The sequence below is a fragment of the Myxocyprinus asiaticus genome, chromosome 20 (assembly GCF_019703515.2).
Source record: "Myxocyprinus asiaticus isolate MX2 ecotype Aquarium Trade chromosome 20, UBuf_Myxa_2, whole genome shotgun sequence".
NCBI lineage: Eukaryota > Metazoa > Chordata > Actinopteri > Cypriniformes > Catostomidae > Myxocyprinus > Myxocyprinus asiaticus.
The window spans coordinates 31,774,500-31,798,043 of NC_059363.1; the positions used below are offsets into that span (position 1 = coordinate 31,774,500).

General features: G+C 39.5%; 1 pseudogene; it reads left to right on the forward strand.

Moving 5' to 3' along the window:
- The window catches only part of LOC127411100 (proton-coupled folate transporter-like), a 55,587-nt pseudogene that overhangs the window by 26,416 nt on the left and 5,627 nt on the right, over positions 1 to 23,544 (forward strand).

A 23,544-nucleotide genomic window follows, 5' to 3' on the forward strand; every position in this document is an offset into this window, starting at 1 on the left:
TGTATTAAATAAATTCAGTGCACACAGACTGAAGTAGTTTAAGTCTTTGGTTCTTTTAACTGTGGTGATTTTGGCTCACATTTAACAAAAACCCACCAATTCACTATCTCAAAAAATTAGAATACATCATAAGACCAATAAAAAAAACATTTTTAGTGAATTGTTGGCCTTCTGGAAAGTATGTTCATTTACTGTATATGTACTCAATACTTGGTAGGGGCTCCTTTTGCTTTAATTACTGCCTCAATTCGGCGTGGCATGGAGGTGATCAGTTTGTGGCACTGCTGAGGTGGTATGGAAGCCCAGGTTTCTTTGACAGTGGCCTTCAGCTCATCTGCATTTTTTGGTCTCTTGTTTCTCATTTTCCTCTTGACAATACCCCATAGATTCTCTATGGGGTTCAGGTCTGGTGAGTTTGCTGGCCAGTCAAGCACACCAACACCATGGTCATTTAACCAACTTTTGGTGCTTTTGGCAGTGTGGGCAGGTGCCAAACCTGCTGGAAAATGAAATCAGCATGAAGTGCTCCAAAAGTTCTTGGTAAACGGGTGCAGTGACTTTGGTTTTCAAAAAACACAATGGACCAACACCAGCAGATGACATTGCACCCCAAATCATCACAGACTGTGGAAACTTAACACTGGACTTCAAGCAACTTGGGCTATGAGCTTCTCCACCCTTCCTCCAGACTCTAGGACCTTGGTTTCCAAATGAAATACAAAACTTGCTCTCATCTGAAAAGAGGACTTTTGAACACTGGGCAACAGTCCAGTTCTTCTTCTCCTTAGCCCAGGTAAGATGCCTCTGACGTTGTCTGTGGTTCAGGAGCGGCTTAACAAGAGGAATACGACAACTGTAGCCAAATTCCTTGACATGTCTGTGTGTGGTGGCTCTTGATGCCTTGACCCCAGCCTCAGTCCATTCCTTGTGAAGTTCACCCAAATTCTTGAATCGATTTTGCTTGACAGTCATAAGGCTGCAGTTCTCTCGGTTGGTTGTGCATCTTTTTCTTCCACACTTTTTCCTTCCACTCAACTTTCTGTTAACATGCTTGGATACAGCACTCTGTGAACAGCCAGCTTCTTTGGCAATGAATGTTTGTGGCTTACCCTCCTTGTGAAGGGTGTCAATGATTGTCTTCTGGACAACTGTCAGATCAGCAGTCTTCCCCATGATTGTGTAGCCTAGTGAACCAAACTGAGAGACCATTTTGAAGGCTCAGGAAACCTTTGCAGGTGTTTTGAGTTGATTAGCTGATTGGCATGTCACCATATTCTAATTTTTTGAGATAGTGAATTGGTGGGTTTTTGTTAAATGTGAGCCAAAATCATCACAATTAAAAGAACCAAAGACTTAAACTACTTCAGTCTGTGTGCATTGAATTTATGTAATACACAAGTTTCACAATTTGAGTTGAATTACTGAAATAAATGAACTTTTCCACAACATTCTAATTTATTGAGATGCACCTGTATAGTTTTATTATGTTCACTTGTTTACCCAATAGCTACAATATATAAAAAATATTATAATTTTAGTTTGGAGAATAGAATTCATAAAAAAAAAGATTCTTATTTAAGAGGGTTTTGAAGAAGGTGTTTGAAACCAACGCACAAAATCACTGCTAGAGAAAACGAGCAGTAGTGACTCAAAACTTAGACTTGTGACTCAAAACCTTATGGTTAATGCAATATAGCTCTTGTGACTATCCCCAGTCTCCTTTATCCATTTTGTTTGAGGACAAAATCATCCTTCTCTCTATTTTTTTTCTTTTCATTTTGGTGCATGAGTAATACAACTGCTTTGAATGGACATGATGATGACAGGTTATTCCCCATCCATAAATGCACTGGTTTCCTTGTCCAAGTAAAGTCACCTCTCTCCAGTTTGACAGCCATTTCCTTTGTCTGTGTGTCAGATTGCATGCGTCACTGAATCTGTTGCAGTTAGCACTCATTCAGTGGCACTCAGACAACTTCAAGCCCCAGCAAGGATCAATATGTATTGCATGTTCCAGGCACTTAAAGACTGCCCGACGCTCCGCGACTCATTCTGCTTCAGTTAGTCAGAGCAGTCACGAAGTTTACTGCAGCTCAGGGAGATATTTTATCAAAGTGGATCAAACCATTATTCATGCCAGTGATCTAAGGCACAGACCTCAGTTTCCACGGCCATTATTCTTTCATTCAGATAAAATCATGGGTTATGAATTTCAGGTGCATCCATGGCATATTAAAGGAACAGTGTTAGTTCTGTCCAATAAAATGTAAGATATTATTGTCATTTTTTATTGAGGATCACAGACAGACTAATTAGAACATATGTAGTCAGTTTATAGGGTAATTTTTGGTCTCCACTAATAAAAAAAAAAAATCTGAATTATGCTTTATTGGCCAAGTAACATACACTTAAAAGGAATTTGACTTGGTGGGTTGCTTTCTGTAAACGTTACTTGTCATATTAATGTGATGTTGTTCATGATATTATATTGTATACAAAATATATACCTGTAAACACAATGTTTAATTTATAGTACAATACACAATATACAACACAAAACACAAAACAATTCAGTATAATATACTGTACAGTACAATACACATTAAACTTGATTAAGTAAAATAATATTAAATAAAAAAATATTAAGCTGTTATTTTTTTTTTTACCTTTTTTTTTCTGAATACCACACAACATAAGCAACAAATTAAACAAAACATGTTTTCCCACCTCAGACATTAAAGCCTTTATATTAGTTACATTTTTGTGTCTTTTATAGATGTCTCAGTATGATTATAAGGAAACAAACCAACAAACAAATTCCAACACTTACTCCCTATGTGTCCTTTAAACCAAATATGAAAATATTAAATATACGTACATTTTCATAGTGGTTTTCAATGCTGAAAAAAACGTAAGCAAAAATTCCATCTTTTTTGTGATTCTTTTAATCAATCACTTAAAAAAAAAAGAAAAAAAAAAAGCTTTTTATTTTGATTGCATTTTACTTTGTTGAACCAATACTTTAAAACAACTGACAGACTAAACTATTACCAGAGTGTGAAAATGATAATGTTTTATGTTATTCATATGTACTTCACTGTATGCAAAAGATTTGTCACAGTTAAATAAAATGCAATACAAATTCACTCAAATCTCATTCCCATCAGCAAACTGGGCCTTGTTCAATTTAATCTATCTGGACATCTATTGCATGTCTTCACTGACCTGAATTTTGATGTCCTCAGGTGCCATGTTCTCCCTCTCTGCGTCAGTGGAAGCGACGTGCATCCTCATTGCTTCTAGCATCTTTAACGGTCTGTACCCCCTGACCCTGCCCACCTTCCCCAGCATGCCCTTCATCATCATGGCTGTCTTCATGCTCATTGTGCTCATTCTCTTTCAGTAAGTTTAATATTCTGTTATTTGGACACTGAATATGGTGAATTCAACACAATTCAATTCAGGTAAATTTAATGTATAGTGCTTTTCACAATACGTATTGTTCCAAAGCAGCATAGTGGGGTCCAAAAGTCTGAGACCACTTTGAATATCAGAAGATTTTAGGATTTAGAAACATTTTAATCAAAGTTGTGTTATAAAACAAAGAGGGACTATTTAAGATTCTGCAATAATTTGATCAATAATCAAATGTAAGCAAATTTGTGACATTTATTGACGATGTTACCATCTTTGTAAGTGTAAACGATCCTGCTCAACCCGCTCAGAGCGGGATTCGAATTGGCATCTCTGGCATAGGAGATTCATGCTAACGAGGAGGCTAAAAGATACGGCCCCTAGCGTCAATCAGTAGTGAACCTCTTGAGGCCAGGGGAGTGAGGTTTACATATACCGCACAGGTATCATGTACCAGCTGGCTTCCGTTACACTCACCCCCTAAACCTCACTCCCATCTGGGTCACGGCACCACTGTAACCAGTCCTATTTGACCCGCTTTGAGCTGGATTTGAATCAACGTCTCTGGCATAGCAGGCGGGCGCGCTAACGAGGAGGCTAAAGGCTACAGCCCCTATAATGTCAGTCGCTAGTGCACCTCTTGAGGCCAGTGGAGTGAGGTTAACACACACTGCACAGTTATCACATACCAGCTGGCTCCCGTTACATAAGGTCAGAATTCCTTGCTTCCATTGAAGCATACAAGATGCTCACACTGTAGGAATATTTTCATCAATCTGGGATAACATCGATTGGGTTTTTGCACAAACTTGTGGAGGTCATTACAGCTCGAGTGCATGCTGTCATTTAAGCTAAAGGGGGACATCCTAAATACAAAGAAATTCGAATTTGTTATGCTGTCAGAAATTGTTAGGCTGACAATCCAATTTGTAATGAAAATGTATTATTTGATTAGAAAAAAAAAATAATCTTTTGGACGCCACTGCACATTCAATAAAATTAAATGATGATAATGACTTCTAAAAGTCCATGCAGAAGTGGACCACTTCCACAATTCACAATAGACTCAGACATATAGTGATTCTTGGCATGGTAACACTTTGGTCAAATGGTTTACAAGTATGGTCTAATTTGAATGTTTATTGCTCCCTGAGTGGTCAGGGTAATAGCTTTGAACATTTGTTTTTTTAAAGGTAATAACTAAATGGATGCATAGTTTAATTGGAAATACTAAAAAGGAAAGTTTTTCTTTTTACGACTTGTTAATAATATACTCTAACACACACAGAGATACAGATACAGTCAATGTCTTTCAAAACTCCCAAATTAACATTCATACCCAATATGTAAGTACTAATCAGGGTAACTGATGTGATCTTTTAATGCAAATACCATCTCCTAATTTAAGAACCACAGATGAGGAGTTTTAATTACAAGTAATGTGCAGTTTACTTTTAAGCATCACATCTGCATTGGTTTTCATTTTTATACATTTGGAGATGAAGCAACACGTCTGCATTGGTTTTCATTTTTATCCATTTGGAGATAATAAGCATGAAATATTTTGTGCTAATAGCATAACATAAGTACTTCCATTTGTCATGTGGAGAAATACAGAGGGTGGCAAATTAGATATTGATCCATCTCAAGCGTATTCTTCAGCATTTACAAGGAGAAGGTAGATCTTAACACACTTCCATTGTACTGTACATATAATATTACCACATCAGGTTAAATTTAGTTAAGAATAAATGTAGGGTGTACAACTGGTAGCGACTATTTACTCTCTGGTTGAAATAGTGGCAGATATTATTTGCACTCCTAATTAAACACTAAAATAAAGTATAGGGGCATCACTGCTGCATGTTTATTGTGTTTATTTAGAGTACCACAGACACCCTACACAAAACCCTACCCCTAAACCTAACCCTAACCTTCTCTTACAAACATTAAACATGGTTTTACTACAGTAACTATAATATCACCATGGTATTTTGTAGTAAAATCATAGCAACTACAAAATTAAACATGGTTACTATATTAACACCAAGGTACTGTAGTAAAACCATGGTTAAGTGCATAAAAACATCTTGGTTACGAACGTAACATTGGTTCCCTGAGAGGGAACAAGACGTTGCGTAATGACGCAATTGGGACTACGTCAGTGGTCTCACGTGGTTTGAAGCCTGTATACAATCATGGCAATTTATTGGCTGATGGCGCTTAAGCGACGCCCATACGGAGCCACGTCAACTCTCAACTCTCAGTAGCTGGCAACTCTCTAAGCCCGTGTGGCAAGGTTACAGTGGCGCACAAGTGAGCTAAAGAAATAGAAATATCAAAAACTTGGGAAGCAGGAGACAAACTCTTGTCCAAATTATAAAATCTAACAAAAGTATATGGAGAGGGCCATCCTGCCTCCATACAAATGTCTTCCAAGTACGCACCTCTAGCCAATGCCCATGAGGATGCCATGTACATCGTAGAATGGGCTCAAATACCCAGAGATGTAGGCAAACCACGTACCTCGTAAGCACTTGTGATTGCATCCACAGTCCAATGAGACAGTCTCTGCTTGGACATGAAACACCCCTGTTGCGGCCACCAGAGCACACAAACAACTGCCTTGACTTACGCCATTGTACTGGTCACAGCATACTGTATGTAGCCTCTTATGCTCCTCCGACTCAAATGGTGGTGGAGAAAAGGACTGCAAATTAATAATCTGCGAGCGAAAGGACATAGAGATGACTTTAGGCAAATAGCCCAAACGAGGTCTCAGCACAACCTTAGATAACCCTGAAGCAAAATTCATGCACAAGGGATTGATTGACATGGCATGCAAATCACCAGCCCTCATAAACGATGCCAATGCTAATAACATTTTAAGAGCCTAAAATTTATCAGATACTAATGTTAAAGGCTCGAACGGAGCAGCCAAAGGCGACTCTAACACCATAGATAAATCCCATAAAAGGACGCGAACGGGCAAAAGGTTAAGCCTGCGTGCTCCGCGCATAAAAAGACGAGAATGTTTTCTAATAGAAACTCCATTAACCAGCGCATTCTCAGCCACCATGGCGGCCACATAAACTTTAAGCATTGCTGGGGTAACACTCTTGCAAAAAAATCTAGCACTGAACCAACTGGGCAGTGGAATGGATCCTCTCTCCACGCTGCACACCAAGAGGCAAAAATGTGCCATTTAAACATATATAACCTTCTCATTGATGGAGTTCTAGAATTTAAAATGGGATCAACCACAGCGAGGGATAAACCATCATTCAAAAGAGGACCCCATTGAGGGACCAAACCCACAATTTCCATAACTCGGGCCAGGGGGTGCCCAATGCTCACAAAATGACATCAATGCAAAAAAAATAAAATAAAAAGCAACAATGAAAAAAACATTCCATGTCATAGATATTTATGGAATATACGTGCATGTCTGACAGATTTTGATAACTGAATGGATCATTTTGCATGTGATGGCTCACACAATGAAAGAATGTTTAGAAGTTGTGAAGAGTATGACAGTTTCACTGAGAATCAACTCTTCAGTTGTACTTAATCATCAGTTGTATCATTATACTTACTCTTTTGCACATGTGCCAAAACACGTGCAATTTACTTAAATGAATAAGAAATTCAAATCTGGTGTGAACAAGAAACTAATTGTTCAGGGATTTGAATTTAATATTTTGAAAAAAAAAAAAAAATAATAATAATAATAATTCTCATTTTAGAATTGAGCCAAAGCGATTGAGAAAAACTGTAAAATGGCTCTTTGTTAATCAAACACTTTTATCTAACAGAATGGAGGGTTGTCTACTGTTTCTCTCGGATATGTTCTCCATTTTCTTTCTGCATCACAGTGATGCTGATGATGGCTCTTGATACCCTAAAATGTCTTGGTTACTGATGTAACCTCTGTTCTCTGATGGAGGGAACGAGATGTTGTGTCAATATAGTGACACTAGAGGTTCGTTCTTGTGAGCCCCAATCATCTTTGCTTAAAATAGAAAAGGCCAGTGAGAATTGGCGGGTGGAATTTGCATGCCACTCTCCGCCCCCAGACATACGGGTATAAAAGGAGATGCACCACTCATTCAGATTTATGCTGAGGAGCCGATAGAGAGTTTCGGCCTTGTCATCGGCCAGTTCAGTGCCGCGGCAGGAGGGACACAATGTCTCGTTCCCTCCATCAGGGAACAGAGGTTACATCAGTAACCAAGACGTTCCCTGTCTGTCACTCACTCAACGTTGTGTCGATGTAGTGACACTAGGGGTTCCTATAAGAAACGCTGCAGGCACTGAACCGTGTCACGAGGTACGGAAGAGTGGACACGGGCAAGCTGCTTCATGCCTCACAGCGAGCGCTCAACCATGTCATGACCTTCCAGCGAGTTAGGTAAGGCATCTCCCTAGTCCCGTTAAGGGGGGAGGAAGCACTTACCCAAGTAGGCTACGAGCGGTGCCTTTCCTGATTTGCTGTTAAGCAATATCCTGCCGAGCACTTTCTAGAATAGCGCTGGGAAGTGCTCTTCCCCCTCCAGGAAGGAGAGCACTACGGAGACCACATCCTACCGGAGGGAGGTTAACATGTGGAGAATACCTCACATGGACTTACCAACGGGGAAGTTTACATATGGAATGATACCACCAGAGGACGTAGCCACAGTGGCCAAGGCAGAGAAAGCTCTGGCAAGGAGAAACACAGGGTTCACCTAAGGGGAAACCGAACAGTGGAAACTCATCATACGGGATTACCAAGGGGGAATCACCACGCATTGAGCACTGAGCCCGAGCACACGGGCTCACCTGAAAAGGGGCATACCATGAGTACTGGGCCTGGTGTCATTACTCCTCTGCCGAATTCGTCACCGAACAGTGCTTAAGAATTAAAGAGTTGTCCGGGGTTCACCGGATACGGGGAACTGTTGTGGACAAAAAGGCGCACATTATCACCTTTAAAAAAGGGGAAAGGCGCAATGCAAGTGGTACACCCAACCGGCCGCCCGGTCTACCTGCTGTTACCATGTAACACTCAGGTTGAAACCGGGTCTATGCATAGGTTATAAAACCTTGCAAAGGTATTGGGTGTAGCCCAACCCACAGCTCTGCATATGTCTGCTAGAGAGGTCCCCCTTGCCAGTGCCCAGGAGGACGCAACACTTCTAGTGGAGTGTGCCCGGACTCCCAAGGGGCACGGAAAGTCCTGAGATTGGTATGCAAGAGAAATGGCATCCACAATCCAATGGGCTAATCTCTGCTTGGAGACAGCTTTCCCCTTCTGCTGTCTTCCAAAACAGATAAAGAGCTGCTCCGAGATCTAAAACTCTGCGTGCGGTCCAGATAGATTCGCAGGGTGCATACTGGACACAGCCGAGGGGAGCCTCGGACAGGGAGTACCAAAGGGGGCAGTGAGAGAACTATTGGGAGGTGAACAGGCCTACCTGTGCCTCCCCGAATCTCTCCCAAATCAGCTGGACTACGTGTGGGTGGAGTCCCCACTCCCCACAGAGCATTGCCTGCCGTGAGAGCACATCCACTGCACGGTTGAGGACGCCCGGAAAGTTAGTGTCTCGCAGTGACTTCAACATCTGCTGACTCCAGAGGAGGAAGCGGCGGACGAGTTGTGACATGCAACGCGAGCATACGCCACCTTGGTGGTTTATGTATGCTACGGTCACTGTGTTGTCGGTCTGGACCAACACATGCTTGCCCTGAATCAACGGCCGAAGCCTCCGCAGGGCCAGCAATACCGCCAGCAACTCTAAGCAGTTGATGCTCTTCCAAAGGAGTCAGGGCCCTGCCCAGAGTCCCGAGACTGCCTGCCCGTTGCATACGGCGCCCCAGCCCGAGTTCAAGGCATCTTTCATGACCACGATGCACCTTGAGACCTGCTGTAGGTGAACACCTGCCCATAGAAACGGCAGGTCCAATCAAGGGATGAAAGTCTGACGACACTGTTGTGTGATGGTCACACGCCGGGTGCCGTGGCTCCATGCCCACCTCGGGACTCGAGTCTGTAGCCAGTGCTGAAACGGTCTCATATGCATCAACTCGAGGGGGAGAACCGCCACCGAGGATGGCATATGTCCCAGGAGCCTCTGAAATTGTTTCACTGGCAAAGATAACGGCCACATCCAGTAGCGCAAATGCGGAAGGACATCTTTAAAAAGATGGCAAGCATTTGCGTGAGCTCTGATAGAAGGAAATATACTCTTTTGAATATACTCTTTTAGCATCCGCGGACTCAGCCGCCAAAGCACCCAGGGGAAGCACAACACTCGACCGTGCGAGGGCGACCGCTGATATGTGCCGTAAAATCCAGCAGCGTAAGTGAAAAGTGAGAGGACGAACACAAGCATGCATTCAGCTCCGAAGAAAAAATCTGAATGAGTGGTGCATGCCATCTCCTTTTATACCCGTATGTCCGGGGGCGGAGAGTGGCATGCAAATTCCACTCGCCAATTCTCATTCGCCTTTTCTATTTTAAGCAAAGGTGATTGGGGCTCTCAAGATCGAACCCCTAGTGTCACTACATCAACACAGTGTTGAGTCAGTGACAGACAGGGAACATGCTATTTACATAATAGTCTTCCCATTGCCTAAAAATGGAGGGATAGACTACCTATAACAAAACTTATAACAAAAAGAAAAGACTAATTCTTTAATGTAACAATTTTATCAAATTAAAATTACAGTGGCCCCAAAAAGTAATAGATATACATATATACAACATATATACATATATACAAATGTTAATGGAACATGTCTGTAGTGAATTTATTAAACAATTTGTGGTTACTTTGCAAGGGAAACTGTATAAACTTGAGGGGAATCACTGAAAATTACCTTTGGACTAGTTGGTTAAAACTTACTGCAGAAGTTAGTTCTGAGAAAAGGCCTAACATTATTTGATTGCCTGTGTCACTTGGCTTGAGAGATTGTATTCTGATGCATTGACATTCAGACTTTTTTTTTTTTTTTTTTTTTTTTTTTGAAGTTGAAGATTATTCTCTATTGTTTAGATTATGACTGATATTTTGGCCAGGCCGATTAATCTGTGGTTATTTGGCCATTTTAAAATGACTGAGATCAGTTCATAACATTGTTGGCTTGGCCAATTAACAGCAGGGTTGGGAGGGTTACTTTTGAAATGTATTCCAGTACAGATTACAGAATACATGCTGTAAAATGTAATTTGTAACGTATTCCGTTAGATTACTAAAGGTCAGTAACATATTCTAAATACTTTGGATTACTTCTTTAGCACTGGTAGATTTTTTTCACTTGTTTTGACTATAAAAACTCTGTCAGTACAGTAAGACAAAATACACATGTTAAAAATACATTCTTTCAAAAACCTAAATATCTAATGCTTTGTTGTTTCTAAAGAAAGATCAATCAAATTGATCATGTTTTAAGGATTTTTAGATATTTTTACAGGAAAACAATACAAAAATTATGATCAAGAATAAGATTTTTGCCCTAATATCAAAGGTCTTACTAGAAAAAAAGAAATTATGATCCAAAGTGAATTTTCTTGATAAAAAAATATGATTGTGCCTGGTAAAATGTGTATGTAAAATGGCAAGAAATAGCATTTTAGCTTAGCGTAAAGCTAACAATTTACTCAAGGTTTATTTCTATTTCTTCTGCTCCAAACTTACTTCAAACTTACTTCTCTGTCTGCTCGTATGAATTATAAGAAAGTGTTTCACCGCTGTTCAAATGTACTTTGGATCTCATCATTTATATGTATAAATGTTTTCTATCTGAAAGGACTAAATATTAAATGAAACAAATGACAATAAAATGCAAAGTAATCTCATCAGTAATCAAAATACTTTTTGAATGTAACTGTATTCTAATTACCAATTATTTAAACTGCAACTGTAGTGGAATACAGTTACTTATATTTTGTATTTTAAATACGTAATCCCATTACATGTATTCCATTACTCCCCAACCCTGATTAACAGAAAGTTCCCCTTTCTCTTCCAAACTCTACCAACAGCACTGACAATGGATAATAAACAATTTATCTTTAATTTTTTTAGTTACAGTAAATATTGTGTAAAATAAGAGTTTCATTTAATTATAGCAATTTTGTGCACATCTCACGTCAGTTTCTATCATAAAATAAAATTTTGACAACATAATATCATCATTCGGCCAGCCACTAGAACTTGTACGACCACTTGTAATTAAATGAAAAAGTGACCTATACATCCAGTTTAGTTTTAACTTTAAAACCAATAGTATTTCAGTTAAACTTTCTTCTACTGTCAATGCAGTTTCAAAAATATGTTGATTTACATTTTGAATCTGGGATGTCGTCATTTTATCTCTAATATCTTTGGCTCATTGATCAAAAACGAACACCCACTATGCACCATAAGGCCATATCTCTGTAATAACCCTTTCAAGGTATTTCTCAAAAAGCTTTGATCTAACTGTCACACTTGACAGGTTGGCAATAAACAGCTCTGCCTCCTCCATTATAAGCCATCAAATTGATTCTGAGTCTGCCATGCATTTGATGTCCTTCCTCAGACTATATAATTAAGTGATTGTCTTTAATGAAGGCATTATGTAATGTACACCTGCAATAAAGCCTTTATGTGGTGGGTAGTGAAGAGTGGCGTGGTTATCACACGCAGGCTGTAATTATGCCACTAATAGGCTGGTCCTGGAGGCAGTGCTACTCAGGGTCACGTAGTCTCCTATGATGACACTCTTCCTCTTTGCAATGCAGGAAGAAGGCATAATCCATATGTAATCCATTATCCTGCTGGGAAGTGATACGTGTCCAATCAGAAATTGCAGGCCTCATGAAAGCTCAAATTACACCCTTTCACGCTTGGATTTTTGACGTTGTTATTTGTATTGAGTGCATTTGAGTGTGGCAAGTGGCAGCACTAATAAATGGCAGCAGAGTTTCCATAAGGCTGTATTCCCTTCCACTAAAAATGTTCTGCAGATGTTTACTGTATAGGGGAGACCAGAGCTTTTTTATTTTCTGGGTAAGTACATTTTTTAAAGTTTTGGCTGCAAAAAAGCTATTAACATTCCCACCATTATTTTCCATGAAAAAAATACAGGTCATTAAACACATTGACCTTTTGTGGCAACGTGCCCCTCCATTGGGGTAAATATGGGGTAGGTTGTTTGAACCTACCATTAAAGGAATAGCTCACCCAAAAATGAATATGCTACAGTAATATGTTGTTTATATAGTAACCATGTTTAATTTTGAGGTTACTATGATTTTACTTAAAAAATGCAATGGTGATACTATGGTTACGGTGGTAAAACCATAAATAATTTTTATAAAGGAAGATTAAAGTTAGGTTTAGGGGTAGAGGTTGGTGTAGGATGTCTATGGGACTCAATAAACACACTGCAGTGATGCCTCTATAATGCATGTTAGTATTTAAACAGGGTTGTAATGGTATCTGCCACTATTTACATGTATTGTCATGTTCTTTACCGGGTTCCCTGTGTTTTGTTTTCTCTCTTATTCTGAGTTACTTTGTTCATCTTTTGTTTCTATTAAAGGCTGCACTTAGATCCTCCATCCTAGCCTGCTGTGTTACAATAGCATCTAACGCTATTTGCACTTAGTACAAAGAAAATGCTTTTTGTTGCTATTTACTCTTAGTGTCAATAGCATCTGTCGCTATTTACACTTATAGCATCTATCGCTGTTTACGTTTAGTGCAAATAACCTCTGCCTAAAAGTAATCTATATGACTCCATTGGTTAAATCCATGTCTTCAGAGGCGATATGATAGGTGTGGGTGAGAAACAGATTAATATTTAAGTAATTTTTGCTATAAATCCCCACTTTTACCAGCCTTCCTAAGAGCTCCTCTTTTGTTTTTGGTGATTCTCATTTTTTGTTCATAGCACCACATACTGGACAGGTAGTAAATAGTAACTACCTGTTTTTCATAGTAAAAAGGAGCTTAAAAATTGATCTGTTTCTCATCCACACTTATCATATCACTTCTGAAGACATGGATTTAACCACTGGAGTCTTATGGATTAATTTTATGCTTCCTTTATGTGCTTTATAGAGCTTCAAAATTTTGGTCACCATACACTTGCATTGTATGGACCTACAGAGCTTAAGCTGAAGAAAGAAAGTCATACACATCTGGGATAGCATGAGGATGAGAATTTACATTTTTGGGTTAACAATTCCTTTAAACAGTCAATAATAGGATTTTCAGCAAAAGTAAAAAAAAGTTAAACAGTATATACTCTATATATTCATATTGAGAGATGTGCTTGCCGTTAAATGTTGGAGTGCCGGTATTTGTCACAGGCAATGCATGCGTGCGACCTCCGGACATCGTAGCACTATCGGGGGTGTTGATCTATCTCTCTTGGGCCCCCCCTCAGTGGCTAGGCCCCTGAAAGTTGTCCCACTATAATTCCACTCTTATTGACATGAAAAAGCTTTTCAGAGAAAACAAATGTGAAATGTAAGAAACTGCTAGTTATTTTGATCATTATCATCAGTGTCAAACGTCTCACCATGGTTCCATCTTAGCCTACAGGGTAATTTTTATTTCAATCGCTGCATGAGCACATGAATAAACACATGAGACTGTGTGTTTGTGTGTGTGTGTGTGTGTGTGTGTGTGTGTGTGTGTGTAGGGATGTCAGTCAAACTGAGGAGGAATTGCAGAGTGTATGATACCTGACCCTATGGAATATTGATGAGCCTGAGGAGAAATAAAAGGCAATAAAGGAAAAAGTAATGACAGAGTGAGGATGGGTGAATAAGAGCAGTCTGCCTCTGTGGTGCCACTGACTCAAATGAGAGTTTACACAGGGACTCAGGAGACAGCAGACTTAAGACCAGTTTTAATCCATCCATCAGAGCTTCTCTCTCATTACACTCCACAATTACCGGGACTATGAAAAGCTTGTCTCTTAAAATCTCACTTCAAACAGTCTTTTATTTATTTTTTTCTCAGGCCCTTTTCCCTTTATCTCCTCCATCATATTAATGATTTCAAATGTGATTAGTTTTCTGCTCTAACAGCGTAACTAGAACCGTACTGTTTTGAGAGAGTGTTAACATCAGTAAACTGACTGGCACTTGACTCAATGAGGATGCAAAATAAGATTGGTAGGGAGAGGAGCACAGAGATGTATCTTGGATTGTATTAATAACGAAAACAGCAGAATGTGTTACATGTGGACAATGGTGGAGAAACCATTTGGGGTTCCTCAGCTGCCACACCGACGAAACCCACTGGAGATCCTCCAGACACTCTTTAAGTTGCCTTAAATTTTCTACTGATGTCTTCAATATATATTTAAACTTAAGTGCCTCAAAGACTTTTCCTCAAAGTTGTTTAGTTGTTGCAGGATCTTAGAGTAAGTTTCTCAGAGAACTGGAAGGGTGTCTAGAGGTTCTTGATGAGAAGAGGGTACTTTGATGAAACCTAAGGCATAGCAAAGAACCTACAGTATATGGAAGATTGGTAATAACAGAATGTGAGGTAAAACTCATTCTGAATTCTGGACTTGGTAATCCGTCTGCTGAAAATGTCTGGTTGCTCATTCAAGCGAAAACTGCTGGAAAGCCTTTTTCTCACATTCATTTTTAGAGCACTGAGTGCATCGAGAATAGTTTTTCACACAATCATTCATGCAAATATGCTTACAAATGTGTAAACATAGCTAAATATAAAAACTGCTTGTTCTGTTTTGAACATAAGAGTTGACAATTTGATAAGCCTAATGAAACAATAAATAGTTTGAGCTCAGGGCAGTCTCATAAGGGAAATATCACTTTCCTGTACAATCAAAACAACGTTTCAACTCAGTTCGGAGAATTCTGTTGAAGGCTCTTCAATTTGTATCTTATAAGTATATTAGTATAGTTATATAGTATAGTATAGTCCCCAACCTCACCCCAAATCTTAACCACCTTTCAGCATTATAGAAATCATGTCAGGCAGATAAATGTACAGAAACAATTATTTTAGTTACTTATTATATAGATATATTTGAGAAACTCTGGCATGTCGCAAACAGCGACACACATTGGACAGTGTCATGTGACATAAAATCTTTGACTTAGAATATAGCTCACAAATAGAACTGATTACTTGTGTGATAATTTGTTTTGGTGCTTTTGTCATTTTTGAACCACAGCTCAGAAAAAAATAAAAAATAAAAATAAAAAAAATAATCCTTGATGATTACAGAATTTTAATTCATTTCATTTTAATATTTCAATGTTTAGTCTTGGATAAAGAAAGGAAATCCTCCGAAACATGTTAAATAAGGCACCAGACAGAGTGACGTTTGAAGTGTGTTACAATTGTGACCCTAGAGCGACATTTCCTTGTGAGAGTGTGTCTTTCAGATATGACTGAGACTTGGATCCATTTATAGGAGTTTGGCTGAGCCTCTGGTGATGATTTAAACTGGATTTATTCTACCTGTTAAATTGAAACAAATCCACTACTCAGGGTAGACCTTTATTGTTCAGCTTCAAGCTAGAATGTGCAATGGTAGTTGGTCAATACATTCGTCTTGTTCTAATTGTTCATTATTTATCAGTTCTCCTGGAGACATGTTTATTGGTGTTAGCCTAGAGGAAAGTACAGTTTTGAGATCCCTGGACTAAATTGTGTTTCTGGTTACCATGGCGGCACCATTAAAATGAATGTTGGTTTGCTCTCTGTATCTGTAATGACGGAGCTATCCAGTCTGAAGATTATAAAAAAGATTTATGAAAGCCATGGCCAAAATATCTATTGCTTTGACATCTGCATCTCAGGTTTTGTCAAGCAGCAATTTTTCATGTCTTGAAATTAATTTCATATTGCAGACTGTTGTTAAGATTAATGTTTGATGACTCTCTCGACTTGATTGGACAGACACAGGATGCATATGTGAGATTCAGAATGCAGAGAGGAGGCCTTTTGCATGCCTGCCTTGAAATATGCAAGACCTCTGAGGCTTTGTGTGTTGTTTAGACTCTTGTTCTATTTTCACCATGAATAATTATGCTTTTTCTCAGCCAAAACTAAGATGTGGAAGTTTTGCAGGTGTAGGTTATGGCCTGATGCCATGAGTGGAAAAAGTGAAAATAAGTGCAATATGAAGTTAATATAGACAGGGCAGATTTTAAAGTTATATGTTACATTTCTTAAAATGTATTTATTGTTCTTCAAATATGCAATTAAATAACATTAATCAAATTAAACAAAATAAAATAAAATAAAATTAGTAAACAAGATCTAACAATGAACACTACTTTTTCAAAAGTTATTAATCATGGTTAATGTTAATTTCATACAGTATATGACAGACAGACAGACAGATCGATGACAGACAGACAGACAGACAGACAGATAGACAGATAGATAGATAGATAGATAGATAGTTGGTTAGATCGAACGATCAACTAAACTTTAGGACGATAGCAATGTGAGTGGCCGGCTAATGCTGCTCAGCACCTGGACTCTCTTATTAAGCATGAAAATTAAGGCCTATCTCACAGCCAAATGCATTCAGAATGAGCAGTGTGACACACCTGCACTCGATCTGACAACAACAATTAACTGTCCACACTGCAGTGCACTCAAACCCTTTGCACAATCATTTTAATTAGTGTAATTCAAGGGCTGCATTGTTAAAGTCTCTTTTTGAGAGAGAGTGGCTTCTGCATATTTATTATTGACCCGTGCTACTATTAAAACTATTATGCTCTCGGAACTTTGCTGTATACTTCATATGCTCATGCCTGGAAAACAAACACAGAATTTTAACAGGATTTGGAGATTTTTATCATTAAACTTTATGTTTATTGTTCAGCCGGTTCCCGCCTCCTCCTTGCCCTTGCTTTACCTGTTACAGTGGTGCCGAAACCCGGGAGAGAAGAGGGATGCGCTGTCATGGAGTCCTCACCGATGCCATCCACCAGGGGAGCAGCCGCGGCCATCTGCCTGGGGACGGAGGGGTCGCTGCTGGCCGCCGACAGCTGGAGGAACCGGCTGCCGTCCGCCAAGAAGGGGAGGAGCGGTTCCGTCCACCAGGGGTCGGAGGGCTTGCTGCTGTCTGCCGCGGGAGGAGCAGTTTAGGACCGGGCGATAGCGTGTCCGGGAACCGGCGAGCAAGTTTTTCTCTCTCTCTCCTCTCTCTCTCTCTCTCTCTCTCTCTCTCTCTGTGTGTCAAACATAAACACACACGGCAGTTGCGTGTGGCTCTCTCTCTCCCGAACTGCCACATCCGGCTCCGCTTTATCCCTCTCTTCAGCTGATTAGCCCGATTGGGGGCCGGCCATGCGCAGTCGTGGCCTGGCCCCCCTCCTCGTCACGGAATGTTACTCTATATACATTTTGCAAACTGACTTGTATGTGCCGTTGGTGAAATGAACACTAGAGGCGCTACAACAACTGTGCATTTTATTTATTGTCCGCTGCACATTTAGCTTGAAAACTGAAGCCAAACGTGTAATGAAGCATGTCATTTCAGTTTTGCAAAAACGTTGCAATGTTCACGTAAATTTCATGAGTCCAGGCTGGACACTTTCATGGAGAAATGAATACTAGAGGCGCTACAAATTACTTTTACAGTATTAACTTTCACACGAATCACAAATAAAATGGTTGATTATTAACACTTACATTTGCCCTGTTTCACACACAATGCTGTCTTCATCTAAACACTTTTACTATAGTGCATGACTTATAAGGCAATACTTTTTACATTTGCATTACATTACAAAATACATTTACAAGCTTGTTTAGGTGGGATCAGATTGTGCAGTGAATGATAAGATCATTGCACATGCAATACAAAGGACCGGATCAGAGTCCTTTAGAGCATGCAAATCAATACCTGAGCCGAAAGTGTTATGGAAGCGCCACAAAATGACGTGGTTGCCTCAGCTATTGTGTTTTTCATCTTATATTTGCAATTTAGGCCACTATCAGTTAAGTTTAAGGTTTAGGGTGGGGAGGTAGTTTTTCTTTTTTTTTTTTTTTTACTCAATAGAGCATTGACCTTAAAAATCTCATCTGTTTGGGAGAAAATTAAACGTCATACAAAAATTACAAAAATTAAATTTTCATAAGGTCACCCCCAAAATTACTTAATTAATTACTTATTAGTTAATTTTCTGGGTTGATTTATTCAGATCAAATAAAACCTTTGACTTGAATAAAATCTATTTAAAAAAAAAAGTCAGTGTAGTTACATAAAAGTTTTACTTAAAAATGTTATTTGAATGCACATGGACTAATGATCTGTTAAGCAATATAAAATGTTGGTTAATAACTTATTTACCAATTTTATAAAAGCATCCTAGTGAGAAGATGTGATGAGGAGGAGGAAGGGGCCGGGTCATGAGGACACACGGCTAGCCCTGAATCGGGCTAATCAGCCAGGAGGGAGATAAAGACAAGCCGGAGGCGCCGGTTCGAGAGAGAGAGACACACGCGGCCGCATTGTATGTGTGTCTGTGTTTGTTTATGTTTGGTTTATGTTGAGTTTTATCATTAAACTTTATGTTGACTGTTTAGCCGGTTCCTGCCAACTCCTTACCCAACCTTACCTGTTAGTCAGGTAACTTAAAATGTGCTCAATGTAGTAACATCTTAATGCACTGCTTTTTTTAAATTAAAGTCAAAAACATTTAGTATCAACCTGAATACAGATTACAACAACAAAAGTTTTAAGGGTGAGATCAAGTAAAAATAGCACCATATTTATAGTAATAGACATATGTAACAACTTTTTACAGTGTACAATACCATTAGAAAAAGTAAACCACAGTTTTGGCCACCAGTGAAAGCAGGAGCAGGAAGGTTTAGCAGAGAATAGATTTTGCCCTTGACATTGCATTCAAACCTCACTGTGAATTATGAATGACCTATTTATGACATCTGGTGGCCTGGTGCTATTGCTAAGATCACCATGATTTACACATGCAATAAAGGGTTCTTTTTCTTTTTTTTCTTTTTAGAAAATGATGTATTTATATCCTTAAAATGTTTGTTATGGTAAAGCTACAACCATGCTTAAATCACTGGGGGAGGGTGGTTAAAAAAGAACAGGAAGTGCTTTATATTGTAAAGGAGGTGTTCAATTCCTTTCTTCTTTGCCACTTCCACTTATTGTGAGTGATAGGTCTCTCTGTTCTTGTTTTAGATGGATTAGCGAGATGCCCGCCACTCAGCCTCGGCTTGTGCTTTAGGATGGAGAATCCTCCTTCTTGGTTATTCTTCAAGCACAAAGTGGATCCAAGATCGGATATTGTCTGCTTTTCTGTGCTGAACTGATGTTCTCTTAAAGTCAAGCTAAATTCTCCTGACTCCAAGTCAGGAAAATTTTAGTCTTTAATCTCACATTAAAGGAATAAAAGAAAACTATTTGCAATTTGAGCTGATTTGATCATACAATATCAATGTGATGTTTTTACTATTTATAGGTTTTTGTACATAAAGTGTGGGTTTAGCACAAGTATATAAATAAAAAAATAATAAAAAAATAAGTACAAGCACATTTGTACAATATCAAACTACTGAAACAAATAAAACATAAGGGTTCAAACAAATTCATTTCTGACCAGTCTTTAGAGGATTCATAAACATTTGTACATCTCTAAAGTTGTATCAAAGGTAGTCTGTTGTGGAGAAAACTAAATATAGAAGAAATTGTTAAATGAGAAGTTTGTTTCTGGACTTGATGAAACATAAAATATGTAAAATGCTGTCATTATTTTATTGCAATGTGACCTTTGTCAGACTGAGGCTATGTTGACTGAGGCTATGTTCAGACTGCCACAAAAATCAAATTTTTTGCATATCCAGATTGTATCCAGGTGTGTTTTGATAGTCTGGACAGCAAAAAACCACATGAAATCAGATTTTTCCGAATCTGATTCAAACCACATCGGGAGGTGGTTTCAAATGCGATTTAAATCTGGCTGCTCAAATCAGATTTCAAATGGTCTTTTGCGTCACTCTTAAAGCGACACACAACGATGACGTCAAAAATTAGTGACTGCAGCACGGAACATCACAATATTTACTAGTCTCCTCCATCGCTGAGTTTTTCTTGTGTGACAGAGGAGTTCTGCACCGCGACTGGACAGGGCACTTATTTGGAGAGCGAGATGATGCAACAACATTTTTCCCGCATCTGTTTTGAAAGCATCGTCACGTGGGTACGCCTACGTCATTACCAAAGCAAATCTGATTTGATCACATGCAATTAATAGTGCGGACAGTCTGCCTGAAAAGATCTGATTTGAGAAAAAATCTGATTTGCCTGCAATCTAAACATAGCCTGAAACATTTCAATAAAGTAGTGACTGTTTTTCCAATCTGTGGTGGTGTGCGGGATTTTTTCTTTCTCTTTCATAACTTTCATGCACCTACCAGTAACCTTTCAGGTGTGCAAGCTTTTTATTATTTATTTATTTTTGAACACAAGAAAAAATATTTTGAATAAGGTCCAGGCTGCTCCTTTCCACACAAAGAAAGTTTGACCTGTGACTGTTAAGCCAAAAGGACAAAAAAGCACAAAAAATATATGTACCATTTTTAAAGAAAACATGAGTGAGCAGGCAAAACACATTTCTTTTATTTCTTATGGGATTCATATTCAACTGTAGGTTATAACAGAATGGCACAATCATAAAACAAAACATGGCAACAAAGAAAAAAATGAAATGACCCCTGTTCAAAAGTCTGCATACCCTTAGATCTTAATACTGTGTATTGCCCCCTTTAGCATCAATGACAGCATGCAGTCTTTTGTAATAGTTGTCTATGTATCCCCAAATTCTTGCAGGTGGTATAGCTGCCCATTCGTCTTGGCAAAATGCCTCCAGGTCATGCAAAGTCTTTGGTCGTCTTGCATGGACCACATGCTTGAGATCTCCCCAGAGTGGCTCGATGATATTAAAGTCAGGAGACTGTGATGGCCACTCCAGAACCTTCAACTTTTTCTGCTGTAACCACTGGAGGCTCAACTTGGCCTTGTGCTTAGAGTCATTGTCGTGCTGGAAAGTCCAAGAGCGTCCCTTTCGTGCAGAAGAATGCAAATTGTCTGCCAGTATTTTCTGATAACATGCTGCATTCATCTTGCCATTAGAACTCACACACCCCCAAAACATCAGTGAGCCACCACCATGCTTCACAGTGCGGATGGCATTCTTTTCACTATAGGCATTGTTGACCCCTCTCCAAACATAGCACTTATGGTTGTAACCATAAAGCTCTATTTTGGTCTCGTCACTCCAAATTACAGTGTGCCAGAAGCTGTGAGGTGTGTCAAGGTGTTGTCGGGCATATTGTAACCGGGCTTTTTTGTGACATTGGCACAGTAAAGGCTTCTTTCTGGCAACTCGACCATGCAGCTCATTTTTGATAAAGTATCGTTGTATTGTGCTCCTTGAAACAACCATTCCGTCTTTTTCCAGAGCAGCCTGTATTTCTCCTAAGGTTACCTGTGGGTTTTTCTTTGCATCCCGAACAATTCTTCTAGCAGTTGTGGCTGTTGGGCCTCATGTATTCAGATAGAAGACAAAGGTAGGACTAACACAGTCGTAAAACCTGACTGAGGCCCACACAAAAAGTCATAAATCTTACTGATAAAAACCGCACCAAAATCAAACAAAGGGAGTCCAAAACAGACTACAAATCCCATGAAGCCTTGCTCACTAAAGGATCGAACTCTCAACTCCTATTGGATGAGGCACACGACAGAACGCCCCTCAACCATGACGTCATCGGGAGTAGAAATACATCTGAGGTCCATCTGGGCATAGCTTCCAGCAACTTTTCTTGCTGTGTGTAGACGCAGCTCATCGCTGCTCTCAGGTGTAGCCTCGTGGCACAAGGAAGTAACATCCGACTTGAAATTGTGGCCATACAATCTCCATCTTGCTGGACGAGTTGAGATTACTCTGTGTTCCACCGAACACTCTAACGGATCCGAAGGAGACCACCAAGCAATCCGCATCTTCATCTGTTTGCCTGCAGAAGTGAAGAAAAAAGATTTATCTTCCCTCTTCAATCATGTTGACGTCACTGATTTCTCTGCCAGCTGCCGAGAATCATTAGCCGTACCGCCTGCCGACAGAGTGAGGAAACGGACTCCCGTCATCACCCGAGCCGCGAGGAAACGAGTCGGAGTCAAACGACGGATGAACACACATTCTACCTGCGTCCTCATGCGATTCAAGTAAGAGGTTTACGTCTGAGCAGAGATAGAATATTATAGTATATTATTCTTGTGTATCAAGGTTATTGCTTGTACAGTTTACGGACCGCCTAGTCCGCTCATTGCTGCTAATAATACTCAAGGTATTACTGTAATGTACTGTTATCACGAATGAGATCTGCTGTGTTGTAGTCCAACCACATTGGACTGTTGTGTATTTCCACCATTGCGGGTGAGACCGGCACACTGAGTTTATCCATTAAAGAACCAAAGACCACGGGACGGTTTACGAGCCGTCCACCGTGTCTCTGAGTGATAAACTAACAGCTGCTTTCTCTCCCACGATCACAAAACCGGCTTTGGTGCCGCCACTTTATTCTCTCTCTCTCTCATACTAACCACACACACGCGACCCCTCACAAACATTCTCGAACACACTTTTGGCTAGTAGATAACTTCGTGATAAAGCTCAGCTTTGTCCCTAAGTTATCGTACAAGCGGAGACACGTGGTAAACGGGAAATCCTCCACGAGAGTCACGTCCGCCATTTTGTGCGCATCACTCCTTACACAAACACACACCCATTCACACACACACACCTTCCTCTCATGTGTTACAGGATTATTTTGGTTACCATATCTAATCATGTCACTGTTTAGTTTGTAGTTGGAAGTTGGAAGTTTATTGACTGCATTGTATTGATTATTAATTTATATTACTGCATAAATAAACTTTGTTATATTTCAAAGAGAAGTGTTTTGGTTTGTTTTGCATACATCTGTGTCAAATGCTGGCAGGGGATGTCAGTGCTCGGATTCAAGCCTTCATTGTTTCCTTTTGAATGTCAATTTTCTTAAGAGAACAATCTAATATTGAGACTGTTATACTGTCTGGTTATTAGTCCCTGATTCC